Source organism: Cyanistes caeruleus, chromosome 19 (assembly GCF_971803275.1).
Source record: "Cyanistes caeruleus chromosome 19, bCyaCae1.hap1.1, whole genome shotgun sequence".
Taxonomy (NCBI): Eukaryota; Metazoa; Chordata; class Aves; order Passeriformes; family Paridae; genus Cyanistes; species Cyanistes caeruleus.
The window spans coordinates 7,701,373-7,728,268 of NC_141719.1; the positions used below are offsets into that span (position 1 = coordinate 7,701,373).

The 26,896-nt window shown below is 44.8% G+C and overlaps 1 protein-coding gene across 16 annotated transcripts in view; it reads right to left on the minus strand.

Annotated features, from left to right (window-relative positions):
* The window catches only part of COPRS (coordinator of PRMT5 and differentiation stimulator), a 147,726-nt gene that overhangs the window by 15,832 nt on the left and 104,998 nt on the right, over positions 1–26,896 (minus strand). For 3 of the 16 annotated variants that reach the window (XR_015277989.1, XR_015277983.1, XR_015277984.1), the window contains 2 exons: positions 8,492–8,563; positions 4,100–4,152 (listed from right to left, as the gene is read on the minus strand). The exons of 7 other annotated variants lie outside the window; for them this stretch is intronic. The gene's annotated coding sequence lies outside the window, so the exon portion shown is untranslated. Of the gene's footprint in view, positions 1–4,000; positions 4,153–8,491; positions 8,564–8,997; positions 9,652–11,281; positions 11,396–26,896 lie in introns of all 16 variants that reach the window. 6 more of the 16 variants (XR_015277988.1, XR_015277986.1, XR_015277979.1 and 3 more) reach the window with 5 other exon arrangements.

A 26,896-nucleotide genomic window follows, 5' to 3' on the forward strand; every position in this document is an offset into this window, starting at 1 on the left:
GCTGTGTTTGACCTGTCTGAACTTGAACAGTCACCACTGATTGATTGGCTTCTAAAAATATCCACCTGCCATGGTTCAAAGTCTGGAGAGCTCTTGTTGATTTAGATGGAGACTTTCTTGCTGGTCAGAGGCTAAGACAGACATCTGACACCTGGGCTCTGCTCCTGCCTCCTGCCCTGGGAGGGAGCAGCAGAGACCCAGGCCTGCTCCACACACTGACAGCTCTCAGTTGTGGGGAGGAGGAAAGCAGTGCTACGCATCCCTTCTCTTCCTGCATCCCCATTTCCAGGCTCCCCCTGCAGCTAGTGGTACTCAGTGGGATGATCTGCAGCCACCAGGAGCAGGAAGTGTCCCCACAGCAATGGGAGAGCTTCCAGAGGCAGCCACTGCCAGGAGAAAGCATGGCAGCACTCCTTGGAGAGAGATGCAGAACAGGCACTGCCACAGCAGCCACCAGGAGAAAAGCCAGGCTGCCACCTCCAGTGGAGGCAGTGCATGTCCTGTTGATCTGTAACCTGTCACTGCTGGCACTTTTGTCACAGCTCCTGGATCTATCATCAAGCCAGTTCTAAGAGAGAACTCCATCAGAGGACAAAAGCTACTTTGGGCTCTCTGGAAGACCACAGCTAGACAGTTGCCTATGGAATACCAGGCTGATAAAGGAAATTAATGGTTTTCTGGGAGCATGTGGTACTGGAGATGATCACTGCAGCCAGACCTCACTTTCACAGCTCCACATTCATTCCCTTTTGTGTAAAGGTTACAAAATGAGATCTGCCTCTGCTGCCCCAATCCAAGGTCTTGCAGAACCCATTGTTGCAAGACCCAGAGCCCTTCTTGTTTCCATCTTAAGTGTATTGCATGACAGTTTATAATCATTCTATCAGCCAAAGATTTCCTTTCTTTTATATAATGTCCTTCCTCTGCAGCAGTACAGAAAGAAATACTCTTACTCCAGTTCTCCTATGTTGAACAACCCACACTCCTTTGACTTTTTGGTTTTTTTCCCTTTTCCTTGCAAGCACCACTTATTGTCCCAGTCACCTTCTAAATTCCACTTTGAATTTATCCTTCCCAAAGATGGACAATGAGAACTGACCATGGCTTTTCAGATGAAACATTGTTCCTTGTACAGTGGCAGGAGTGGTTCCTCATCTTTTCTGGAAACAGCTTGCCTGATAAACCCTATGATCTCATTTGGCTTTTGTGTTCAGTTTTAAAAGGGGTATAAAGCAGGCTCTCCAGTATGTCACTTCATTTTATTTTAGTGTTTGTTATCTGAAAAGAAGAGGGTAGTTAAACTGCCTTTTTAATTAAATTCCTTTAAATCTTTGAAAACAATAAAGAAAGAAAGATAGCAAACAAAGTAAGACAGAAGAATTACCATGTGTATGACCAGAGGTATTATTTCCCGTAACACATTTATATATAAATCTCTTTTCCAAAAACTTGCAACATTTCTCAGTTGCTCAGTCTGTCTCCCGGGTAACTTGACACCTCACAAGAGGAGCCTTGTGCCTCCACTCTTTAGTGGGACACGAGTCTTAGGAATTCTGTTTAAATTCTCATCTAAACAAAGACTATTCCTAGTTTCTGGAAGGTAAGAAGAACTTGTGACACTGCATCCTTCTCCCTTTGCTTCCCTCCATCTTCAGAGCTAATGAAAAAGGCTCAGAGCAGCAGTGGTCCCTTTGGGCACACAGACTCTTTCTCTAGGTCTGGGAAAAGCTCCTAAGAATTTACATGAGCAAGGAGATAGTAAATAGGCTTAGATTTGCTGTAAAAGGGTTCAGATCTGTAGTGTCCAATGTTTAGAGCTCCATACATTAAAATAAACTTAAAAAACCATGGCTTAGCTAAATTAACAATGACAAAAGTCATCTGCTGTCAGCACAGCATCTACAGGATGAGATCTCATCACTCACACTGGGTGTGGCAGAAAGGGGGTCTGTCAGAAACTCTGACCCTGTCATTCAATCAAATCCCTGGTGCAATAGTTCTGACCACAATGAAGACATCTGAGTGCAGAGCTGCACCCTGCTCCATCCTGCTGCACCCTGCTCCACTCTGCTCCATCCTGCTGCATCCTGTGTTTCAGTGGGCTGGAACCATCAGTCCTAAGAGATCAGGGCAGCTGGAAGCACCAGTGTGACCAAGTTTCCCATCTGCCACTGCTCCAGCTGGCCACAAGTAGCACAGAGTGGATGTAGAACACTGTAGGTTAGACACATATGGCAGTCTAAAACCCCACAATATTAAGACTGGAATGTGTTTGCCATTTTCACTGGAACTGGGGAATTAGAAGGTGCAGGCGTGCAGGTTGCTCTGTTGGACAGTCTGAACTGCTGCAGCACCTCAGAGCTCTCTCCAGTGTCTCCAAAACCAGACCTTTGAGGCAGCTGGTGCTGCTTTTAATGTTCATTCAGCCCTTTTAAAGTACAGATTTCAGAAATGTTAGACTGCATACTGAGGGCTACTTCACTGTCTACCAAATGGCTCTCAAATATTGCTTGCTGCTTGACCTTTAGTAATAGCTACTTTAGGCAAGCTTTTTTACAACTTTCCTGATTTCTTTTTTATTAATTACTCTTCTGTGGTTTGGTGGTGTTGGGGTTTTTAATTTGTTTTTGATTAGGTTTTTTATTGTTTTTTTTTTTTGGTTTTTTGTTTGTTTGTTTTTTAAGAAGGAGTCAATGCTTTCTGTGTCTCCTTCCTCAGACACCACTGCTCTCCCAGGGACCTCTCAAAAACCAAGGCCAGAAACCAAGTTCAGTTATTGTACATTGAAGTTAATCTAAAATTGGTGACTTGTCAATTTTAGTAGTTTCAATTTCCCAACTGTTTGCTTGGGTTACACACACATAAAACTTCTAAATAATATGCCTTCTCTCTCTCCCCAAGTAGAAAATCACTGTGTTTCCCTGTCCTCCATAGAGTATGTGATCTTTAGCTGCTCTCCCTTGCTTATCAAGGAATTCATTCAGCTCCTCAGCAGCTCCAGCCACTGACTCTCCAGTCACATCCCTCTAAAGACCACACCAGCTCCCTGATCAGTTTAGAGAGATTTATGTTTGTGTGCCCCTTTATATCCTTCCTCCTCAGGCTTTGATTTACCATTGTGGCTTCCTTATCACTCTATAGCACTTCCTACATGTTTGTCTTTATAGCTCCCCATTTTCCCTCTTTGAAATCACCCCCAAGTTGTGTTTCCTTAATGGAAGTGGGAAAAATTCACCCATCAGAGAGGTTTTTGCAAGGAGCTGTGCAAACCCGAGCTCCCGAGGAATGCAAATGGCATTTTGCTCCTCACTCTGGCCCTAAGAACAGGAAAAATTTTAAACCTATATCAAACTTCCTTGTGCAGTTCTCAGACCCTTGCCTGCTTTTACATTTCCTGTGCATTCTCTGAAGAAAAGCTTTGTGCTCTCCACAAGGCATGAGGAAATATGACCTTTTCCACTTGTTTTCTCAGTGTCCCCTCTCAAAGAGCCACTCCAGCCCAGCACTGCTTTCTCTAGAACAGACAGTTCCACAGCTGCAAATTTCTTCTCTTCATTTTTCCCCCCCTCCTGGGTTTTGTGATCTATTCATTACACAGTTTGTGTTAGCCCATTAAAAAAAAACATGACTAATGGGAAAATGCAAGGTTGTGCTGGAAAGGAAAGTGGCTGGGGTGAGCACCATCCTAAGGATCCTCATCAGGGCCCCTTGGGGACCCAGGTGAACTGATCTGGACAAGAATGATGGATCAAAGGGTGCCACAGCCCCCTCAGTGCTCAGCTGCTCCTTGGCTGGACCCAAGGTTCGAGTTCCTGATCTTTTAACTCAGCCTTTGAAGTTACTTTCACATTCATTCTCTTGCTCCTAAATATTCTCTGCAAGGATTAAAGCTGGTTGTAAAATATCTCACAAATGTTTACGATCACCATTACACCTGTTCCTAGAAGAATTTCACAGTCAATTGAGTCACGTTATTATTTTCATATTGGCCTTTCCTTACCCTGGTATCCAGATTTCCCAATCACATGAACCAAGAGAGAGCCCTGGCAGGTTATGAATTCAGAGCATTCTTTAAAGTGTTTTAAACTCAAATCCTCACCAAATGCAGACATGCAAGCAAGGCAGATAATGAGAGGTCTTCAACCAGCTGAACTGCAAAAAAAAAGAGGGAATGTTTCATGTAAACATTGTCTCTAAAGCACTGGGATGTGTATGGCCAAGAACTCAAGCCAGCTGCTATAATTTCTAGATCAATTTTACCCAAATAAAGGCATTCCTACTCTGCATCGCACAGCTTTGATCCTTTAAGGAGGAATTTCAGTTACCAGTGTGAGTTCATACTGATCTGGATACAACCAATACTCTAGCATGCAAGAGGCTGGGCAGAAAAGCAGGGGGAAAATCTAAGCCTTCTTTGGCATTTATTCAACCTGAATTTCACAACAGAAAAACAAAAGCTCAGCACTTCTGGGTGAAATTCCCCCATGACAGAATAAGGCTTGTCTTTCCAAGAGGAGTTAAGGCAGGCAAGTCAGGCCATTTGGAATTAGTATCTACAAAGTCTAGCTAGAAGCAGGAATGGGAAATACAGTCTTTGAGAGTCCCCCACTCCCATCAAAATCACCTGGAAACCCCAGGTACCGTAAGGAGAAGAGAATCTCCATTTGTAGAATATTCCTGGCCAGAGTTCAGTTTTCACTGTGATCACTCACTGCCAATCAACTCTCAGCCCCTTTTCTCCTGTAACCTATCTCAGCTGTTAGCACCAAGCAGCAATAAAACCATCTCCATCTTCACTCACAAATCACATGGCAATGCCTTCATGCAAAGGGAAAAGTTTCACATCATACACATCAGATTTCACGTGGGAACATCTTTCAGACTTCCAGCATAGAATATTTTTTCCAATAAGAAAAATCAAGTCCTACAGTAAAGGCTGATCTGAAACTTATATTAACAAAGGTCACTCCCCATCTTTGAATGTCCGTGAAATTGTCACAGAGATACCACAGCTATGCCCTCCTCTAGTTTTAAGGAAAATCTTATCTCATCCACTGAGATACGGTAACTTCCAGCGCAATGTTCAATAGTTATAACTCTGTCCTGAAAGTCTAATTGCACAGCACAGCAGAAATAGATGCAACGTGAGGACTTACAAAAATGTACTGCAACGTCAAACAGCTCTGCTAAAAAAACACAATGGCAGGCCTTGGTCCTGCAAAGCTCCACATGCAGTCATGCTGCTTTTCCACACATTTGGAATAGCCTTTCTAAAGTCCATGCAGCTATCCATAACTAAAAGACAAGGCCTTTTGCAGGACCAGGGGACTGCTTTACTTGTTCTACTGGTGGAAAATTACATCTGCTCACTCCTATATAACCTCTTTCAAACAGAATTGAATTACCTACAAGTTACTAAAATTAGACTAACAAATAAATTACTTTGCAGCCGAGCTGATAAAATGTGACTGTTTACATATGATTTAATCCCAGAACTAAGATTAAAGACTACTTCAAACAGAGCCTTTATCCAGTATGTCATATAAAACTCTGTTTGGTTTCAGCAGAGCTGAGAATGACTTTAACAACCTTGTTAATCACAGATTAAGAATGGAAAAGATCCTACTTGGCACCAGGTGTGCCATTAATAACAACTGGGATGCAGGGGAGCTGCAGGATGACCCAGCTCGAGCGCCAAGGAGGAGCTCCAGGGCTGGAGCTGTGCCATGCCTGGAGCACAGACGTGGCTGGGCACAGCAGCTCCAGAGCAGCCTGTGGGGACAGGAGCTCCTGAGACCTCTCTTCTCACATCAGCTCTGCCTGACGTTCTTTAAGCCTGTGGTGGAACCACTTGAAAAGTCAGCAACTATCCCTGGGAATCCAAAATTGCCTAAATCACTGGTTTCGAGCCCTAATGAAGTCCCCTCCCTTTTTGTTGGTTTTTGTCTTGGATGAAACAAGGCACGAGGCTGATGTTCTTCACCTTTCCCTTGGCAAGGGCACCATGGGCAAGTGTTTAAATACATGTTAAGGTCCTCGTTCATCTCTGGGAAAGCCCAGCACTGCAGAGGCAGAGGCTTTGTTGGCACAGCCAGTGGAGCTCCTGCTATCCTCCTCTCTGGAGCCCACAGGCACCTGGCACCAAGGCCAGGCTCAGGGCCAGGCACCTGGGCACTTCTTACAGCAGCTGCCACCTGCCAGCACCTCACTTGGCCATCCCTGCCCCTTCTGCCTCCCTCTCTCCAGGGGACTCCTTTGCAGTGCCCCACCGTACTGGTACAGCCACCCTACACCCTGCAGCTCTCCCTTCCAGGAGCTTCTTCCTGCTGGGTCGGGAAATCAGCCACTCTCAGGTTAATCAGCCACTCCATGGCTGACTAACAGCCTGTCACAGATAGAGATAGTGATAGGAACAGAGGTGGAAATGGGCTGCAGTAGGAAGAAGGTCCAGGCCTACAGGACCCCGAGCCTCAAGTGAAGCCCTGCAAGGTCCTTTCTGCTCACCCAAGGCAGAATTCCAGCAGCACAAGCTCTCCCAACCCCACCAAACCACACAGGGAGAAGAGAAAATCTGTTCCACATTAAACATATCTAACAATCATTTTTAAGCACAACCGCAAAACCTTTGCCTGAGCAGCCCTTCTTATATTTGCCTCCCATGCAGTCCCAAGGTCCCCCAAAATGAATCAGAGATTTTGCACATCCGAACAGTCTGGTTGCAACAGCTGCCCCGTGTATAAGCACTGGAAAACTACAAGTTTTCCCACCAAAAACCCACTATAGAAACTTTGCAAGCCCACCTTTTAGGTTTTAGCTCTCGCTCTGCAAAATCCAGGTCTATATGGGCAGCACACTGGGATGGCATCCAAGGATCTCATTGGCACTGCCAGCCCCAGCTCATCTCCAGCATGTGAAGTCAGCACAGCCAGCCTGACTGACCACCTACAGGTGAATTATCTCCCAGCTGTCTGCTGTACTCAAGACAGAAAATAAAGGGGGGACAGACATTTCTTTCCCCAGAATCATTTTAGAGGATGTTTGTCATAAATCTCCCAAAGGTAAAAAGCAGAATGAAAGATCTGGAATCCTCCCTTCTGCTGTGCAGTAGATAAGCTGTGATTCAGCACGAAAGTCCTTCTGAGTTTTTCCTAGTTGCCATTACTGCAGTGCCCAAATAACCCATTGTGAAACAAAGTCTCCCCCAGCGAGGTGCGGTGCCAATGCACAAGAAACATCAGGGGGTTTAAAGAGAGAAGAGCAATCCTGGCGCCTGATATTCTGAAAACGCTGTGCAGCCGACCTTTGGAAAGCAATTCCAAAATCCCTCTCATCAAAACAGAGGCTCCTAAAATCACTTCTCATATTTTATAACGTTGGTCAGATCTCTGCCCTGACAGTTTAGCACTGGAATTCAAGTTTATGATCCGTACTTCACAGCCTTTACTTGCTGCAATTTATTGCATGTTAAGGGCCAGGAAATTGCAGAGAGCACGCACAGAATTCTCTTCCTACTTATATTGCATGTGGCTTGCCTTGTTTAGCTTTGATTTTTTCTATTTTAGCTTTTATTGTGTGCTCCACACAATTAGTGCCTTGTGTTTCTACAGCATCTCCCAGGTGAAGGACTCAGCAGTGTAGAAAGGTAAATGCAGCTGAAGAACACAACCAAGTCTGGCAGAACCCCCCACTCTATGACTGTTTTGACAATTTAAAGTTGTTTTTTAAGGTGCTGAGTGGTGCCTTTCTGCTCCTGCAAGAAGTCTGTGTTCCTCTGCAAACTGCTGCCAGTCTGGTGCAGGACCAGACTTGTTTATCCCTGCAGTTCCCCTGGCAGGCACTGAGTATGTGACTCTGAGCTCTCTGCCCTTTCAACAGCGCAGAGCCAGTGCCTGCACGTACCCACTTCCTTGGGAAGCTCTGGAAAAGGGCAAAGCTGAAAAATGCACTGCTCTGCAGCCAGCCCTGATGCAGCTCTTCCTCCCCTGCAAGTCCTGAGGGCTTTACTAGCATGCTACTGTCAGTACCAGAAAAAAAAGGAAATTCTCCTGAAGGTGTTTGGGACCCAGATGACAATTATTTTCTGTGCACAGAGCTGCCATGTGACCAGATTTTCCTGGATAGTTCTTGTTTTCCTCATACAAATCATGCATAGCAGAATTAGAAGACTTTTTTGCTGAAAAGGTGGAATTTTTAAAGGGAAGTAAAGATAAGCAACTGCTTGTCTACAATTCCTGGCCATCCAGCAGCCAGCTTGAGAGTAGCAGTTGCTGGGCTTTTGGCATTCCTGGTTTTGTCACATATATTAGGATCAGCTACACAACAGACACGTGGCCCTGAAGATCTGAGCCTGCTCTGTGCTTCTACAACAACCCCAGTGTCTGAGATTACCCTGTGTGTGCAGATCAACTGCACAGAACACACGCACAGGATGCTTCCGGCAAGTGCTGCATTCGTTGTGCCAATAGACAGATTTTTGCAAGGAAATATTTACCTCCACTTGGCTTTTAGCAAGTCTTCCTGTACCTCAGCTTGTCAGAGGGATGCTGTCATCAATCCACAAATCCTGCAAACACCCAGGACAGATAAAATTTCAGTTGAATCAAAAAGGTCACCCAAGAGCAGCACAATAACACAATCAACTCAATCACACGGGGTATTTGTCAGATCTTGTTCCTGTGTGCTCTTCTCAAATCTGACTCTCTTTAGATTCTGACTGAGCCGTCACACTTCTGCCTGTGCCCCCGGTACTCAGACATATGTTCAGCTTTGGTTAAATTTGACTTCTTGTAGTGTTATGCAACTGAGCTTTACTCAGTGTTATCTTTTGATTGACTCCTCCACTATTCCACTCCCAACGGATTTATCTGAGGCCAATGACAGCCAGCAAATACTTACTAGAACTCTTGTCTTTGGCAGCACATGCTGGCAGTGAGTGTTTTCAGGCAGTTTGAGAAGTGGGTGTCACTTACATTAGCTCACTCTAAAATCTTGACTCACCCTTCACGCACATAATCCCTCCTGCAAATTCTAGGCCATGGATTTTAATAGAGTTTCCAAAGTAGGTGTGAGGGCCGCTGACTGTGCTAATTTAGTTCCTATTGATTTATCTTGTCTCATTTCATGGCAGCAAATTGTAAATGCTTCCTTTGCTTCACTTGGTGTTTGCTCCCTGTGTGACAAGTCTCTAGCATTGATGGAATGTGTTAGTGAAAAGTGCCTTGATGTCTGTTTTCAATATCACAGAGACAGAGCCATCATCCAGTGACAGTCCCACTTTGGGAGAGCTGTCTTGTTCAGCCTCTACCTATTTACCCAGAGAGGGAAGCTGAGCCCTGTGATGTGAAGGCTCCATAGTAAGACACAAATAAAACTCCAGAAGACATTAAATAAACTTGTCTTTAGCACTGGAGATCAGACTTGCTGTCAGTGCAGGGCAAAGAAGTGGGAGTCCACGGTATAGCAATACAATAGAGGAAAACTGAAGCTTCATTAGTGTGAGCAAAGGCAGCTCCATCCAGCCTTTTGGATGCAGGTTTAATTAGGGCTTGATCCAATCCCGAGCTCTGAGAAAGGCCTGTGTTCCAGCTGCTTTCAGTTCTCTTGATTTGAGTACTAATCACATATTTTTGCAAAAATAGTATGAAGCATTCGCTGTAGGAAAAAGGACATTTAGATGGAGCCTACAAAGACCATAAATTTTCTCTTTGGTTATAATTATGTATTACATTAATGTTGTTTTTAAATGAACAAAACAAGTGACTTAATCTTTATAATTACACATTTGAAAAAGGAATTGTTACAGATGCCTTTTGCAGTGTTTCCCCTGCCTCCTTCACTGGGAATCCCAGCCTGTGCCTCTAAAGGAGATATGCTGGGACTGGCATTTGCCAACTCAAATCCACAAACTTCTGGCTGTGCCAGTTTGTGAATTACAGACCTACTGTCTGCAAATGACTGGTTTTCAAAGCAAAGGCAGCCATCATTTCAAAGGCTGAGAAAGAAATCTATCATAAATCAGTATATGTGGATTTTATTTATAAAGAGCTAATTAAATTTTGTTCTGTAATTCCAATATGCTGTTTACACACACAGTGTATATTTTTTCTTCCTCTTTTTGGCCATGAACACAAGCAATATACCTTATAATTCTCTTCCTCCATAATATGCCTGGTTTTTATGCTGGTAAAGTAACATCTTAGCCTATTGTAGCTTGTTACAGTGCACTATAGAATTTTTATAGTATGTTACAGTCTGGTTTGGAGAGCATCCAACCAAGCAATCTGCTTCCTTTTAAAAAATAACATAAAATACTGCATTTTTCATAATGTGTATAAAGCCATGCAGAAATCCAAGCACGGAAAATAAACAGAGCATTGCCAACACCAAGCACTTAGCAGTCCTGTCCTAGGCCACAAAATCACAAGTTTTCCTTACAAATCTTGAGATTTCAAAGAAATATAATTTTGGGTTTCCTCTATTTGCCCTTCTTCCTTTTAAAACTTTTGGGTTGTTTTTAAGCTATTCTGTATGGTCACAAAAGTTGTCAATTTACCTTCAGCCTTAAAGAATGCTGAAATTATCATGTAATTACAGGATATGAAGAACCAGAGCTTTGAAAAACAACTGTAGCAAAATCTAAAACTGCAAAAGCTGGTGCCACTGCAGGCTGAAATCCACTACCTGGCACAGAACTGACATATCCTCATCCATTTTAACCCTCTCTGGGATACTCAGAGAAGTAAGCAGGAGCTAAGACTTCCCTAAATACATGCAGTAGTTGCTTGTCTCTACTTCCCTTTGAAAATTCCAAATTTTCAGCTTACTATTTGAAAGGTTTTCTGCTACCAAACCAAACAGGATTCCAGGCTGGAAAGGGTATTTCAAAATAACATGAAATATTTAGTTCAACCTAAAATATAATTTCCTTTAGCAGAGTTTTGAATACTTTTTTTCCCCAGGAAACACTGAAAAGATGGCATTATTCATCAATCCACAGCAGGCACTGTTTCCCTCCAGTTGTTCTGCATAACTCTTAGGAAGCTGCTGTTCTCACTGCTCTTGTGCTGGTTTAGCTTCTATGGAGAGACATCTATGCCCTTCCTTAAGGACAGACAAGTCTGAGTGCCTGACTAAACCCACATATGGCTGGGGCTCACCCAGGGATCAGAGCTGCACAAGGGCTTCTGCTGCTGTCGTGGTTTTATGCACAAGAGTCACACAAGAGCTCCCACACAGGACATTTGTTAATTACTGTGTCTGTTTAAGGGTAAAAGCACCATACCCTGTTCAGTGGCTACTCTGTGGAACTATGGCCTGGGAAGGGCTGGGCTGCATTCTCATCCTCCATCTGCACCCAGATCCTTAAAGTTGGCAAGATGAACCTGCTTGGACTTCCCTGGTAAAACAAAAGCACTTCACTGTAGTCAGCAGGGCCAGACAAACAAGCATTAAATGGCAGGTCATCTGTCTTCTGCAGCCCAACCTCAGGCAGGACTCAAAGGCCTTGCAGTAACACCCACAGGTGCCAAGTACCTCTCCTTGGCTCTGCCCTGTGCCTGGAGTCAGCACCAAATCCCAGGCAGAGCAGGGCTCACTGCTCACTACCCCAGGCTGTCCTGATTCCTGAGACACTCATGGATCTGCTCAGGAGTGGCCTGGGTGAGCCTTCACCAAAGCATCCAAAACCCAGCTGCAGACTGGGGAGCTGGGAATCAATTTTACCGTCCACGGCCAAAAGCTCAAGGCCCAGTCATGTCCATGATGTGCACAAGGAGCCCTTCCTTAGCCCCAGAGCTCAGACAGGAGTGCCTGGCTCCATGCATGGATCCATTTACAGATGATTTGTTCTGGAGTACATTAATTAGAGGGCATCTTCCACTGCGGCACTGCTTGCCAATAGAAGGATTGTGAGCAGCAGATCTATTCTCAGTGTTGACATGTAAGGGTAGCATCACTTCAGCAGTGATAGGGAGGTGTTGAAGGGATAAAGCCCACCCTCCCAGTAGCTCCAGCTCTGGAATCACAGCAGGCCATGAGCCAGCCTCTGATTTGCTCTGTTCCACAGTCCCAGCATTAACACTGAGCAAGTGCCTGTGGGACTGCAAAAACCTCACTCTGTACTTGGCAGGTTCATAGGTAAAAGGCAAAGCTTATGGGAAAGCTAATGAACAAAAAGCAAATGGAGAAAGATACAGGCTCAGATCCATTTTAGATGCCCTACTGACAAATCCTCTGGAGTTTGTAGGATACACATGGAACTGCAAACTCAGGGCCTCGATGCTGCTGTGGAGTGGCTCACACTGACCTCCCTGAGATCAGACAGGGGGTGCAGGGAAATCAGGCATGCTCTGTCACCCTCTCCATCAAAGTACACCGTGTGAGCCAGACAGCTTCACCTTAGTGACACAGAGGCTGGGCTGGAGCATAGCAGCATTAATGCTCCCATGTCCACAACCATCACAAGAGACTCCCTTGGTCCCATAGGACACTGTGCCCTGTTCCCATCAGCTGACAAAGACCTTTTGCTCAAAGATAAAAAAACCAAATAAAAAGTAGCATGGTTCTCTGTGAAATTCCATTGTACCTAAAATGTCCCCTCACGTCTACCTCAGGCCACAGTGTGAGTCAGTTTGACACATACAAGGACTGTTTCGCAAGGCAGTGTTATGTGTGCCCAGATGTGATCAATCACACAGAGCAAATAACCCTCTCCAACAACTACACAGTTCCAGCAAGGGCAAATGTCACTCCTGTGCCAGTAGCAAGTCCACAAGCCTTCACACCCACATAGGGCAGGGTCCTCAGTGATCACAGGACTTGTGAGAAAAGGGCCTCATGAACATCATCCTAATGCCACATCCCTCAGTGGTGAGGGTACTATGCAAGAATGATTTATGTCCTGAAAAATGAACCAAATTCTGCCTAACTTTTAAGCCAAAGCAGCTCCCATATCCAGGATGAGCTTTGAGGCTCCAGGAGTTGTCCTAATATCTGCCTGTGCTCACAGGGCACTCCCAAAGTCACGGCATTAATTTGTACACGGTCACTAAATAGCATGAGAAGGTTGTGGGTCTGCTGGCACAGCCTGAGCTCTCATATAGGATGGAGAGTAGATAAGAAAACAGACTGAGGTCAATATGAAGTAAAGAACTGTTCAGGAATGTCTTGCTGAAATAGCCCCTGAACTCTGCAAAGACTTTGCAAGCAACACTATGAACAGCTTTCTATTAGGTTTTGGCCCTCAGCTTATAAGGGCAAACCCACAATTAAAACAGGCTGCATAACCAGGGAAAATAGCAGCACAGAGTGCCACAAATCTCTTGAGAGGAGAAATTCTTCATCCAGTGACCAGGCAAACACTCAGTACAGATGTAATGGCAGAGGTTTCTGCAGCCTTTTCTACGAGTTTTCCCCCTGGGTGTCCCAGCATAGGAGGGCAGCTCTCCATGGGAGCAGTCACAGGGCAGGCTGGGCAAAGCCTCAGATCTGCCTGGGGACAGGCAGGGAGGTGCCTTCCAGATCAACACTTGTTCTACCAACTCCTCCTGTGCTCCATGAGCCATGTCCAGGTCCCCACCAAGGGTGCGTGTCTTTAGGCCAGGGCTCAGCTCTGAATGGGGTGGGTGAGACAAGATGTTCAACTTGTATCCTCATAACCTCTGCTCTAAACAAAGGGGCAAAGCCATTAAGTAAGACAAAAGCAAATAAAAAATCTGGATGGTGAAAGAGCCCATGTGTGTGGAAAACACGGTATTGACCCAATAGGGCAAGAAGCAAAAATTGCAGCTAAGAATCACAGCTTAGGACAGCATGGATTGTTGTGAACCATAGCAACATATTTAGACTCCTGTGTCACAAAATCTCCTTTTCTCAAGGCAGTACTCAGCAATCTGGGCAGCAGGTTGTCCAGTGGCACTGGGTGTGAGGATGGCAGGAGTAAATCCTCCCTGTGGAGGAGCAAAATGCTCCAGGAGTACTTACCCATGGCACAAAGTGAGCTACAGCACTCTCCACAAAGAGCTGTCTTGCTAATTGAGCAAGCCAAGGCTTTTCTGGAAGGAAAACAAATGTATCTGCGGACAGGCTAAAACAATAAAGGAAAATTGAAAAGGCTGAACAAAGGGACTGGAAAGTCAGTGACATAAGTTAAAATCTCAGTAGCAGCTGCCTGCAAGTGGGCAGTGGGAGCTGTGCACCAACCAGGACTCGCTGCCTTCTTCTCACCTGCCCTGCCAGGGAAAGAGGAGGCACAACACGAGGCCCCAGAAATCCAAAAGATGTTTCACAAAGCACTAAATTATCAAAGCCATAATCTGCATCTAGTATTCAAAAAAAGGAGAAGTTCTGAAGTCTCCTTGGGGAGGAGCCAAACGCCAGGGAAAGACGGAGCTGTTGGGGCCTGAGCCGGAAGGGGACACATGGAGGGCACCTGGGACAGGAGGTGGCGGAGAAGGCACCTGTGAGCATGGCAGGGAGCCCTGTCCCTCCCTTGGGAGCTGGAAAGATTACACATCTTCATCATAGACCTTTTCCAAACAGAAGGATGAAGACTTTATTCCTCCTATGCTTCAAATGTCTGGATCAGCTGTAAGGCTGCAGACCTACAGGGTGGGAATGTAAAATCCTCAACCCCTTGTGAGACCCTGTTGTCACCTTGAGGCAATGGCTGGTCATGGGAGCACTGAAGATGGACTCAGGAGGGAAATTCCCAGTGCTCCATTGTGCTTTGATACCCAAACCTGCAGAATGAAAGAATTAGTCACCAAGAATGTGGCACAGCAAAATACATTTTTCCAGAAGAGACCCATCTACAAGCGGCCATTTTCTCCAACACAAACCACAAGCCTTTGGCAGATATTTAAGGATAATTATACTGAGGTTTTCATCTTCTAGGAAAATTAGGACGTGCCTAAATTCATTTGTATTTCCTGTTTCTAAACCTGACTGTAAAGATGTGTGTTTATCCCTGAATTTCCTTTAATGCCACAAGAGAGGGGTTTCCTCACAGCATTCCCAGACAAAACCCTCCAAAGCAGCATTAATGGAGCTGTTTTCCATGGCTGTGGAGAAGCTGAAGGGAAGTAGGTTTCTGTTTATAAATGCAGTGGGAAATTCTACAGGGCTCACCTGCACCACTTCCTTTCATCATTAGCTTTTATTGCTTTTATTTAAAGTGGAAAAAAAAAATCACACAGCAGAGAAAACCAAGCATTTGTAGGAGTATGGCAAGGTTTTCCATACATGCTTTCCCCATGAGTCAGGGTCCATCCTGTGCACTGACACATCCCGCTGACTTGCTCTGACTCGTGGGGCAAAGGCATGGGTGTGCACAGAACAGGGAGACACCCAGAGAAAACAGAGGGAAAGCAGCATCCCAGGAGCTGTCATAGGAGACTCAGGTCCCCAGGCATTTTCTCCCAGGATATCAGTGTGCTGGCTGCTCACTTTGCTCTGCACTATGAAAACTGTAGAGGTGCTAGAAAGCAGCTCTTTGGTGATGGGCTCAGGATGTTTGGAGGAGCTCTGACAGCTCTGAGAGGCTGCAGTTACAGTAAATACCCCTGTGCATCTCACAGCTTCTGCTGAAACTGGGAAACTCAGGCTTGTCTAAGCCTGAGGAATGATTCCAAGCGAGGTTGTGCATACAGAGCACACGGCTGTTCCCACAAAACACCACACCTGGACACATTTATCCTGGAATAAAATGTGACTTGATACTACCCACTTTATTCCCTTGGAGAGTTCAACTGCAGAGGCTTTAAAAGCCGATTAGGGTAACACAGAACAATGCTCTATTTATTCCACAATGAATTGTGCAGAAATACAGATGATGGAATGAGTCCATCCCTAAAACTAAACCTAGAAAAGCACACATTGAATTGCATATATTAATAACCAGTATGTATCATTTCAGTGCTCAGAGGACAAAACAGCCTCCTGATGTGGACAACTCAGGTGACTGAGATCTGTCAGCAAGATTTCCTCCCCAAAATATTGTTATCTAATCTGAAAGCTAGGCAGATATTTCAGTGGCTTGGACTGTGATTTATAGCCTGGTGTATCAGTCCAAACCTCCTGAATGATCTTAATTAAACTCTGAGGGTAAAAAATTAATCACCATAGTTATTTTATTATGCATGACCAGTAAAAAAAATTACTTTATATTTGCATAATGTCTAAAAAAAAATTATTTAGTACTCACATTGAGACTCAGATTATTATTAAATTAACTTGTTCTTTTATCATTGGGGAGGAACAGGCAACATTTTGGCACCAAGTTTCTGGACAGTGAAAGGGAAAGGGTTGCTTTGGTATTTCTACCTTCTCCCACAGGTGGCCAGGCTCCACACCTGCTCCAGTCCACTGCAGTAGTGCCTGGTGTCTGCTCCTCTACCCAGAAACGCTTCTTTGTCAGCACTCTGTCCCCAGAAGTCATTTTCCTAGCAGTATATAACATCCACTGTATGCCACTAATTAATCTCCAAGCTGTCCCTGCATGGAAATGATTTGTTCTTGGTCCTGAGCAGGACTATGCGCAGGTTTCTCAAATAGGCAGAACATGATGAGACAGGAGTTCCCCTGCAGATCCCTGCCCTGCAGGTGCTCCTGAACGAGCCCCACTTTGTGTCACCATCACATGCACAGGACATTATTTACCATTGCCATCCCCTCCCTTTGGGATGTCAGAGACATCCCATCTGTCTCTTCATGCTGCTGGATGAAATTGTTTTCACCCCTTGGGTCCCTCCAAGGGGTGAAAACCCTGGGTGACAAACTGAGCCTCAAAGTAGCAGGTTGGTACCAGCCAAGCCCCTACCCTGCTGCTGGGGTGAAACGACCTCTCTCCACTCTCTGTGTGTTGTCTTTACCTCTTGAATGGAAAGTTACCCAGGACATCCTCACAGATCTCTGTGACCTCCTCAACTCATTGCAGCACCTGAGTTACTGAAGAACCAGGCTCTTCCTCTGAGGAGATGCACAAACTCCTCCTTGAGGTCCTTTCTGCACCTCAGAGGAGTCAGGGAGAGACACAGCCAGGGAAGGTCTCCTCAGAAACCTCTCCCAGGCTCCACCCGCAGGTTTTTCCCAAGACACTCCCTGGATGTGCCAGGAGCGGGCAGTGTGCTGGGCTGGCCACCTGCACACGGTGGGGCTGTAAATCACAGAATCACAGGACATGTCACTGAGAACAGGGGAGCAGATTGACAGGGCTGTCCACATATCAATGCATCAACCCAGAGAGAGCCCCCAAGGTAAAGACAACAACCTGCTTATCAAATTATCAGCTTAATGAGCCAAGATTGCAAATAATAGACAATTGTGTGGGCTTGGTACAGAACCAGGTAAAACAGAATATAGGCTGGCATGAATTCTGTGAAACACATTAGACTATTTATACTGATATTCCTTAAGAATACCTATAAGTAATGTTGAAATTGAGAAAGCATCCCAAAAATCAGCTTCACAAGGAAGTCAAGGAGCGCCTGGCAAACTATTATGTGCTGCATTGCATTTGCAAGCTAATCTGGAAAATTATTACACCATGAGAGTCCTTCCTACAAGTTTCACCATCTGCAAGAAATCATTGGCTCATGATAATATCAGCCAGAGATCAGCCTGGATGCTTCTGTGTAGCCCTACTGAAGCAGCTCCCAGACCATGTGGGGTAACATCACTCTTCACTCCTCACACTGAAGAGCCCCAGGGGAGGACTGTGCTGCTGTGCTGCCCTGAGCTCCACTGACACACAGCAGGCACCCCCAGCTCTCAGAAAAGGAAACTGAGGCAGAGATTGATTCACAAAAGAGGTCAGAGATCATGCACAGGGACAGCAGCTTAGAGATTCCAGATTTTCTGGCAATCTGCAACCTCACCAACAGGATCACCACAAAGAGGAAATTTCATTTACAAGTGTTGTTCCTACTGGTCTTGAAGTCACCAAGGTGACAGCATGTCCTGACACTGCCAGGACCACCCTGCCAACCTCCCCTGCAGCAGGACAGGCAGCACTTCCAGGCTTTTCTAAGTAGAACGGAAGTGGGAATGTAACACCAAGGAGTAACTCAGACACAACTGAACCACCTCATTTGGTAGCCCTAAAAGCCCCACCTCACAAGATGTCATGTGCCAATGCCAAAGTGCCACTGGATGAAGACTCAAAGGATTCTATGGCTGCACTGGGCCTGTCCCAGAGGAGGGATGTTAGTCAGTGCAGTGTATATTTATACATCAGTCTTCAGAGAACAGCAATGCCCACTTGTCCTCAGATCTTTGTATGCCTGGGGAGAGGTTTCCAGTTACACAAATTTATTGCAGGGTGACACCCAGAGATCTGATTTCTTGAGAGAGATAATTGAAGTCCAGGACTTTCTGGCAAGGAGCAGAAATGTCAGTATGACAAGCTGATCGCTTACTATACCATAACTTAATACATCCTGTGCATGTTTGGGAGGATGTTTTTGATGAACTGGCAACCCAAATTAGCAAGGAATTTTTAGCATGTGCCTGGTCTTCTCATACATCAGGTATCAAGATTCACCTTGAATGGGAAGATCATTCCCTGAGCATGAGTCCATTTGCTCTAACATGGCAATTTATGACTCTAAGGTGCTTGGAGGGATGAGTGGAGAGGGAAATGTGTGCATTTATTCAGGGAAAGCAGATGCTGTCAGACAAGGCTGTACCACTGGCTCCTCTGACCAGGACAGCAGAGACAACTCCCAGCATTGCCTCTTGGTGACCTGGACCAACAAATGGACAGCAATACCCTATTTCCCAAACAGAAGAGGACAGTTTGGAAGTGATTTGGAATGCTGCCTGATCCCAGACAGTTAACTATGTACTTCCTCTGTAAATCCCTGTAAGAGTAGGAAGCCAGGCTGGTGATTTTTTGCTTCCAGTGAAACCAAGGACTCTGCAGGGGCATTGCAATAATGGAATTAAATCCTGCAATGGTGGACTAAAATATTGCAATGGTGGATCACAGAGGGAAGAAACAGGGTAGCTGACAGGAGTGTGGGCAGTATATAATTCAAACTGCAGAGGAGGAGGACAGGTTTAGGCCTACAGCTTTGTTATCTCACTGCAGTCAGATCCTGTTTACTAGACTGACAAACACAACAGCTCAAGAAGTGAAACTGTTTACTTGAGTAAACTGCTGATGCTCACAGCTTTTGCTCCATGTGCCTCTCGTGTTGCTTTCCCATCCTTCCAAATATAGTCTTCAGTGGCAGGCAAGATCTGGAAGGCTTTTAAGCAGGAGTCTCTTCCCAAAGAGCACTGTGCAGTGCAGTTTGCCTTTTACATATCACAGGCACTCAGGATACAGAAAGAAATTATCTTTCTGGAGATTAGAAAGGAATCCATACAAACTCAGAAACAGACAGATTAATTGCTAGGAATAATATCACCAAACCTGTATACCATGTGCAGTGCATACTGGTGCAGGGTGTTTATGTGTGCCTATGTGTGTATCTTTACAGAGTAGGCTGAGTAGGTGTATGTACATAAAATCTGCCTAGAATTTCACAATTTCAGTTATCTGGGTGGAGGGCAAAGAAGGCTATGGGCAGAGAACAGAAGGATGCATCCATTTCTTCTATGAACTGGATGAATTGTTAGACTGGGGAATTCTCACTGCTGTGCCTGCCCAAACCATGAGTTCAACTCCTGATCCTTGTGGTAGCCATGGAAAGTCCAAAAACATCCTTTCTTCTTTCTGTGTTACCTGGATTCAGATCTAGAGCTTTCTATAGAAAAGGAAGCAAAATAATTTCCAAGATCTAGAAAGAAATAGTAGGGATCTGAAGACAGAAAAGGATGCATGTGATATTAAAAACCACCCAGCAATTTATCAGTACAGAACCGGTACCCAGGTACTGCCAGGGCCCACGAGGCTGCCTATGGACTGAATATGCTTTAAGAAAAGCAGCTGAACGAGGAGACATCGAGGTCACAATGAAATATGTGCTCCTCACAGGCAGTACTAAATGAAATGCTGGCCCACTGAAGTCCATGGGAGTTTTGTCATTGATTTAACTGGGGCCATAGTTCCATCCTGGTCCCTTATTTCTTCTGTTGATAATATTGTAAACAGCCTCACTAAGTTATAAAGTGGAAACATGCCCAAGGCATCCTGGTGATGAGCTACATTGCTGTAGGTGGTAACTAAACTGTAAATAAAGCTGTAACTCTTTGGACTTAGCCCACAACAACGGTTTTTTCCTGACTAGAAATTCAGGCTTGATACAGAGCAGGGAGAACACACTGACTCTAAAACCTCCCAGGGCAGACTGACATGGAAGACCAAGTTGATTCCAGGAACACCAGTAACTGGCCTCTCTATTTTAGAAAAAATTATTTGTGCTCTGCAAAGCTCCAGTGTATAAAATGTATATAAGCAGATCTGAAAAAAAAAAAAAAAAAGAAAAAAGAAAAACCAGCTAAAAAACCAAAGTCTTTGACATCAGCTGAAAAAAGAACATGACAGATGACAGCCCTCTGGGCCCAGGGCTTTTAATTGCTCTCCATGTAGATCTTGCTGGAGATGAGTTGGTTTGGTTTAGGGTTTGGCTACTGAGCCCATACCTTCCAGATTACTGCTTCTCCAGGAACCTTCCAAACACCCAAAACTTTTACAGGGAAAGCACCAAACTTTGCAAGGGAGAGCTGAGGATAATGGGACTGAGATAAAGCTGGATCTGCTTTCCTGCTCAAAAGTCAGGTAACAGAAAGGGGAGAGGAACAGGTCCTGAGTTTAGGAAAGAATTTGCTTTTGATTTTTAAACAACAACGTTAGTATGGACACAATTCTGGCATTTCTAAAAGCCAGCAGAAACCCCTGCAGAATAGTAAGGTTTGAAATAGTGATTCTTGAAATGAGTCATTTTTCTCTGGTCCATACTGCAAATCCATGCTTCTCTAGCCTGTGCCACTCAGCAGAGCAGTGCAGTGCCATGGGACAAGTCACCAAATGTCCTGCTGACCATGAACATTCCTGGAGCTATGGGAGCAAGCTCCTCAGCAGAATGCCAGCAGTGCACAAACCTACACCTGAAAGACATACAGGTATTTAGATCTCCTAATCTGAGCTCCAAATCTCACTCAGAGCCATCTTTGGTTCCTCGTGCATCTTTTGATCTAATCCTTGTCCTGACTTGTGTTGGTGATATTGCCACTGGCAACAGGCAAAGTCAGGAATGTGAGAACAAAGGAATGTAGAACAGAGAGAGACCAGCCAGGCCATAAAGCCCAACATCATGAAAAACTCATGAGCCTGAAACTTACCTGAATCTCTTACTTTATCAAATAAAAGATTTTACATCACCCTGTAAAAAAATTGGCACAGATCTTTTCAATTTGGTTGGTGAAACTCCATTTGGGTGGTATTTTATGTCAAAAAAACCCCGAAGAAAAACGTATAAATGAGAGCAAAATTATTTTGCTTATTTTCATCTTTCAGATTAACAAATAACTGTTATTGCTACAGAATTAGTTGACTGGGTTGATGCTGATTTAAGCTGGTGAGTATTGGAGTAGCTGACATCTCAGAGCTAAGCTTGAGATGATCAATTCTGCATGTGAGAGCTCCACTGATTTCCCTGGCCTTGCAATGGCCCAGCTCAGGCAGATCAATCACACTCTGGACATTACAAGTGGAGAGGCATCACTTAACTACTCTGCACGTGTCTGCTCATCAGGGCAGCACACAACAGAAATTCTGGCACTGATTGTCCAAAGGAAGATGAAATAAGAAAGGACCTCCTCTCTCTCATCACTGTGAGACTCAAGATGTTAGACAGACACCAGATACAGAGACAGGTACCAGTAAAGCTGTCATAAAAAACAACACCCAGTACTATTTACTAGGAACCCTGTTTTTCAGTAGCATCACACATAAAATGCCTTCTCCTATTCCCATCAAAATTAAAAGCAAAATTTCTACTGTCTGGCCTAAGGATCAAGCCCATTATATATTTTAAAAAGTTAGATCAGCAGCTTGCAAAGTCACTAAAGGGTTTTTATGATGTTGCCTAATTAATTCAGAAGCAAATAGATTATTTCTCAGGAGGTGAAAAGCAGGAATTATTTAAAAGCTGCCTTTAGGCAAACTACCAGGGAATAAGAAAAATGTAACTACTGGTTATGTCAGATTTCATTTTCCAGATCAAAATTCATTGTGTCAGCTCCTTTTCTTTGTTGTGATTCTTTAAAGATGTAATGAGAGCCCTGTGTGTGTAGGAAAAGAAGGTGCTTTGCTGAGCAATGCAACATCTTACTATACTTTTCCCCACCTAATAAATATCTTCCAAATGGGAGTCTGTGAGGGAGGCCAAGAAAACAAAAGACAGAGGTGCTTTTCCCTCTTCTCCAGGTTGCCTCTTCATGGGACAGGAAAGCTTTTCGCACGTTGAATTGTGCAATACAAGGGGTATTATGGGTCAATTATTTAAGTATTGCATGACTGTAACCCCTTATATTAACTTGTGCATAAAAAAAATAATAAAGGAACTCTGATCCAGAGGTCTTGTCTTCTAATTATGTAAATTCAGGTTTGAGGGGATAGCAGAGCTGCAGATAAAGTCCCACAGCAGGTCAGTGACAGGGCTAGGATTAAACACAGTCCCCTGTTTTTCCCAGCACAGGCTGCCTCCCGATTTGCAATTGCTGTAGTTTGGCACAGGTCTGCTGAAGCAATTGAAACTACATCTGCCCACACCAGGTCTGGCTCTGGCAATTGTTTTTAGAAATTATGGCTGGAGCACCAGAAGACCAGAAAAGCACCAAACACCCAAGTTCTAGGAGAACTCAATAAACTCAGTTTCATCTATCCCCTCTGAAACATCCCAGCTGAGAGGGAAAGTGATAGGAGAGCTACAGATACATCACGCACTGGTAACTTAGAAAAGCTTACTTAGTGTAAGCTCTGTGTGTAAGAGGTTTGTGCTACTTAATCCCATCTAAACCTGCTAAGACACTGCTTTTTAATTCAAGGTTTGACAAGGGAGGGTGTTAAGCCCTGTCCTGCACAAAGAAGCAAACAGTGTGAGGACCCTGTGAAAAGCACAGCAAGTGCAGTGTGAGGCCGAAGTCAGCTCTGTGGCAATGCCAGGCCTGTGGATGGGCAGGAGGGAGGATTGGCAGACACAGCACAGCCTGGCTGGATCCTGCTGCAATCAGGAATCACTGGAGGTGCTCCAGCTGAGGGATGGAGGTGGCTGCCCAGGGAACCCATAAAAAGGTGCTGCATGCTAACTCCAACAGCTGCATGAACAAAACACACTTTCAGGCATGAAGTAGACAGATGACCAACCACAGAAAAAGTATCAGACCAAAAATCTTTTCTACTTTGCACTGTTTTTCCTGCTTTGCCGTGGCAGCACTGCAGAGGCCCTTCAGAACTGATTCACTCTGCGTTGCCTGGAGGACGTGGGAATCATTCCTGTGCAACAGGATCAGCAAAAGCCTCTGCATTATTCACTCCCACTACACTGTCAGCCTTGTTGGTTCTCTCCAAACACGAATTTCACCCACAGCAATCAAAGCCCAGCTTCTGGAATAAGGTGTGTCTTTGCAGCAGCTCTGCTGCTGCTCCCTGGCCACAGGCTGGCTTTACAGGGAAGCTGCTGCTTAGCTGGTTTTCCTTTTGGGGTAGGGGGTGTTACATGGGAATTTTGAAGACCTTTAAATATTCAAACTTGGCCTTAGCCAGTGAGATTCAGAAAGCATCAATGTCTGAGCAGGCTGGCTCACCCTCCTGTTTTTCTGGGATGCCCTCCAGGTACCTGAGGACTGTAAAGCAGAGAAAAGAGGAGAGTCAATAATTCACGCTTTTACAGGACCAAATTTAGATAAGCCTGAGCAAACCAAGCCAGCCATGCACTCTGCTGGGGCTTAGCTGCTTCAGTCCTTAAATATTTTGTCTGATGGCTCCTTTGAATTCTAAGGGAAAATTAAGAAGCTTGCTGTTTTAAGAGGTTTTGTAAACTCCTTCCTTTAATTCTCCTCATGTACTCTGTCTGGGTGTGTTCTCACTACAACTAGGAAAGACCCGAAGATCTTGTTTCCAGGTTCTTCAGTGTGGGGCAGATATTTGAATTCAAGTCATAAGAATGTGAACACCAAAGAACAAATGTTGAAGAATTTCCTTACTCACCAACTTTCCCTAGTTTTGACTTAGATCTTGATGACTCTACTGGTAATTTCAGTATTTTTTCACAACTATAGAGCCAAAACCATACTTGATGTGAATGTGCTGAAATTTACATTTCTTCAAAGAGTTCTCTCCATTTTAATACAGTTGCTGTTTGGGCCTTAGATAGCCTTGAATAAAATAAAAGACTGATCTAACACCTGTGGAGTCAACAGGAATAATTTCTGACTGCAGTGGGGTTTTGATCTCAAGTCTGTACAGCAAACAGGAACTGTGGCAGTAAAAGTGAGAGTTACACTTCAGTCAGAAATGGCCAGGGACAAATTACTAAATCCTGCTGTGCAACTCACTGACCTTTCAAGAATATCTGAGACAAAATTCCTGTGCAAATATAACGCAGGTGAAGTGCTGTGCAGAACAGGGCAAGTCACTTTTTATGTGTCCTCCCAGAAAGCCTGGGGCGTGGTGGGGAGACAGAAAAATAAAGAATATCATTGGGCCAGGCAGCTTCCAGTTCTTCTCTTTTCAAAAGAAGACAGAGAAACAAACAAACAAACAAACAAACAAACAAAGGGGAGGGGGATGAGGAACAAACCTTTGCCTGCTGAGAGGAGATCCTCATTTAGTCATTATTGTGAGAGCCTTGCAGTAGTCTAAAGGAGATTCAGATGGGGACATTTACTTAAAATTATTTAATAGCCTTTGTAACGTTTGCAGCAAACTAATGCAAGCAAGGACTCATTTCTATTAGTCAAGAAAGTGTTTATGTTGGCAGAAAATGTATCTTCAAAGACTACTAATGCAGCATTACAAAAGACAGCAGTAGGTTACTCAAACTGGAGATCAAACCTGTTTACTATGATGAAAGATATAGTGTAAGGCACCAAAGGGTGCAGCAACAGCTGACAGGCCAAACACTGAGTCCAATCCTGCTTCTTCTTCTGAGGCCAAAAGTCTAAATAATACAACTGATGGGAATATGCACAGCAGCTCTGTTATTTCTAGCTGTAGTTAGGAATAAAACCAATCAGGTCATTTGTCAAGCTCCAGCCATGCAAAACACAGGGGCTTTATCTTAAATGACACAGATAAGTACATTTCCATTGAAGTTTGGTTTTTTTTTTTGGTAGCTTTAGCCACAAACTGGCAGTCACCCTTGCTGAGCAGAAAATGATTGGGTTTTAATAAGCTCTCCTGGGACTGCTGGGCAGCAGGGACACTTCAAGACAGTTTATTACCGTTTTCTCACTCTCAGTCTCCCTTGGGTGACTTCTGGATTATCCATGCCAGGACAGAGACACTTGGGATGCCTCCAGGCAGGACAGCTCGCTTCAGCAGAGCCTCCTCCTTTGTGTGAATGTGACCGTGCTGCTCTCAGCAGGCAGCCAGAGCGTCTCTGTCCCACATTCCTGACACTGGGACACCACTCCCATGCCGGGATGTGCACGGCACAGACATCCAGGCACGTTGCACAGAGCCAGCTTGAATAGGAGTTGCCGGCACTGAGCCAGAGCTAATAAGGCTGGCGAGACCTGAGCTGACTCCTGCAGTGCTGAGCGCAGGGAGCCGGGTCAGGAGCAGCGCTGTGCCCGCAGTGGAGCCGGGAGCACTGGGACACCCAGAGCTCCCATCCTGCCGAGTTCATCAGCACCAGCTGCCCTTCTGCCATGCACACCTGCCTCGGTTTAGATTACTCTTCCCGCTGCTCATATCACCTGATTTCTCTCTTTACCCCAACCATCCTGGCCTCTTGCATGCAATGGTGAGCTGAGAGTGTTAGAAATTAATTTATAACAAAATTAAAATACTCTAGTGAGTTGCAGCCAATCTGCAGCGCAACAGTTTTCAGCCAGATGGTCAGGCTATCACAACCATCTAGTCTGAGCTCCTGATTAATGTGGGTCACAGAATTTCCTGCAGCCCGTTGGCAGGTTTAGCTCCAAGCATTATTAGTCAACACAACTCCAGTGTCATTCTCCATCACCCATGCGGTGGTTTGAGCAGGGCACCCAAGCAGGATGGGTCTTTTTTAGATAGACAGCACTGCTGTCTGCAAGATTCAGAGAGGTGCAGGAGGCTCCAGAGCACTGGCAGGTGCTGGGAGCTGTAGAAGGCTCTGAGAGCTGGGGCTGGGCTCTTGCAGCTTCCGTTGGCAGGGGCAGGAATCACAGAGTGCTGCCCCCAGTTGCAATGAAATCAAGTGGAATTTTGCCTAAGTCAGGGCTGAGTCAGTCATGAGTCAGGATTCATGGACTTGGCCCAAAACACACATACATTTAAAAATAATTGCCTTGAGTGCTTGGATAAGTTTTCAGCAACACTGGGGAGATGTGAATAATTTTGGTCCAGAAGGAAGATCAAAGAACGCTGCAAATATCCCTGTTACCCAGCCTTACAGGCACTGTCCAGCCCAGCCACAGCAGCTCTTTGCATCCCAGGGTGAGAACCTCAACGCATGGATGTCAGAGAGTGAAATCATACCTACCCTTTGATGTATTTATATGGGTGGAGATCCCAGGTCATGCAGTGAAATGGAATTACTCACGCCCTTTTGTTCCCAAGGATTAAAGCCTTTATCTTCATATTCTCAGCAGGAATATCATAATGTTTTGGGAAAGGAACCCTAAGATCTATACAAGTTCTGTGCTACTGTTCTTTTAAATATATATGATATGTGGTTAGCCTCCAGGACAGAATGGAGAAGCATAAGAGCAAACAAATGAACTAACAGTAAAGAAAGTGTGG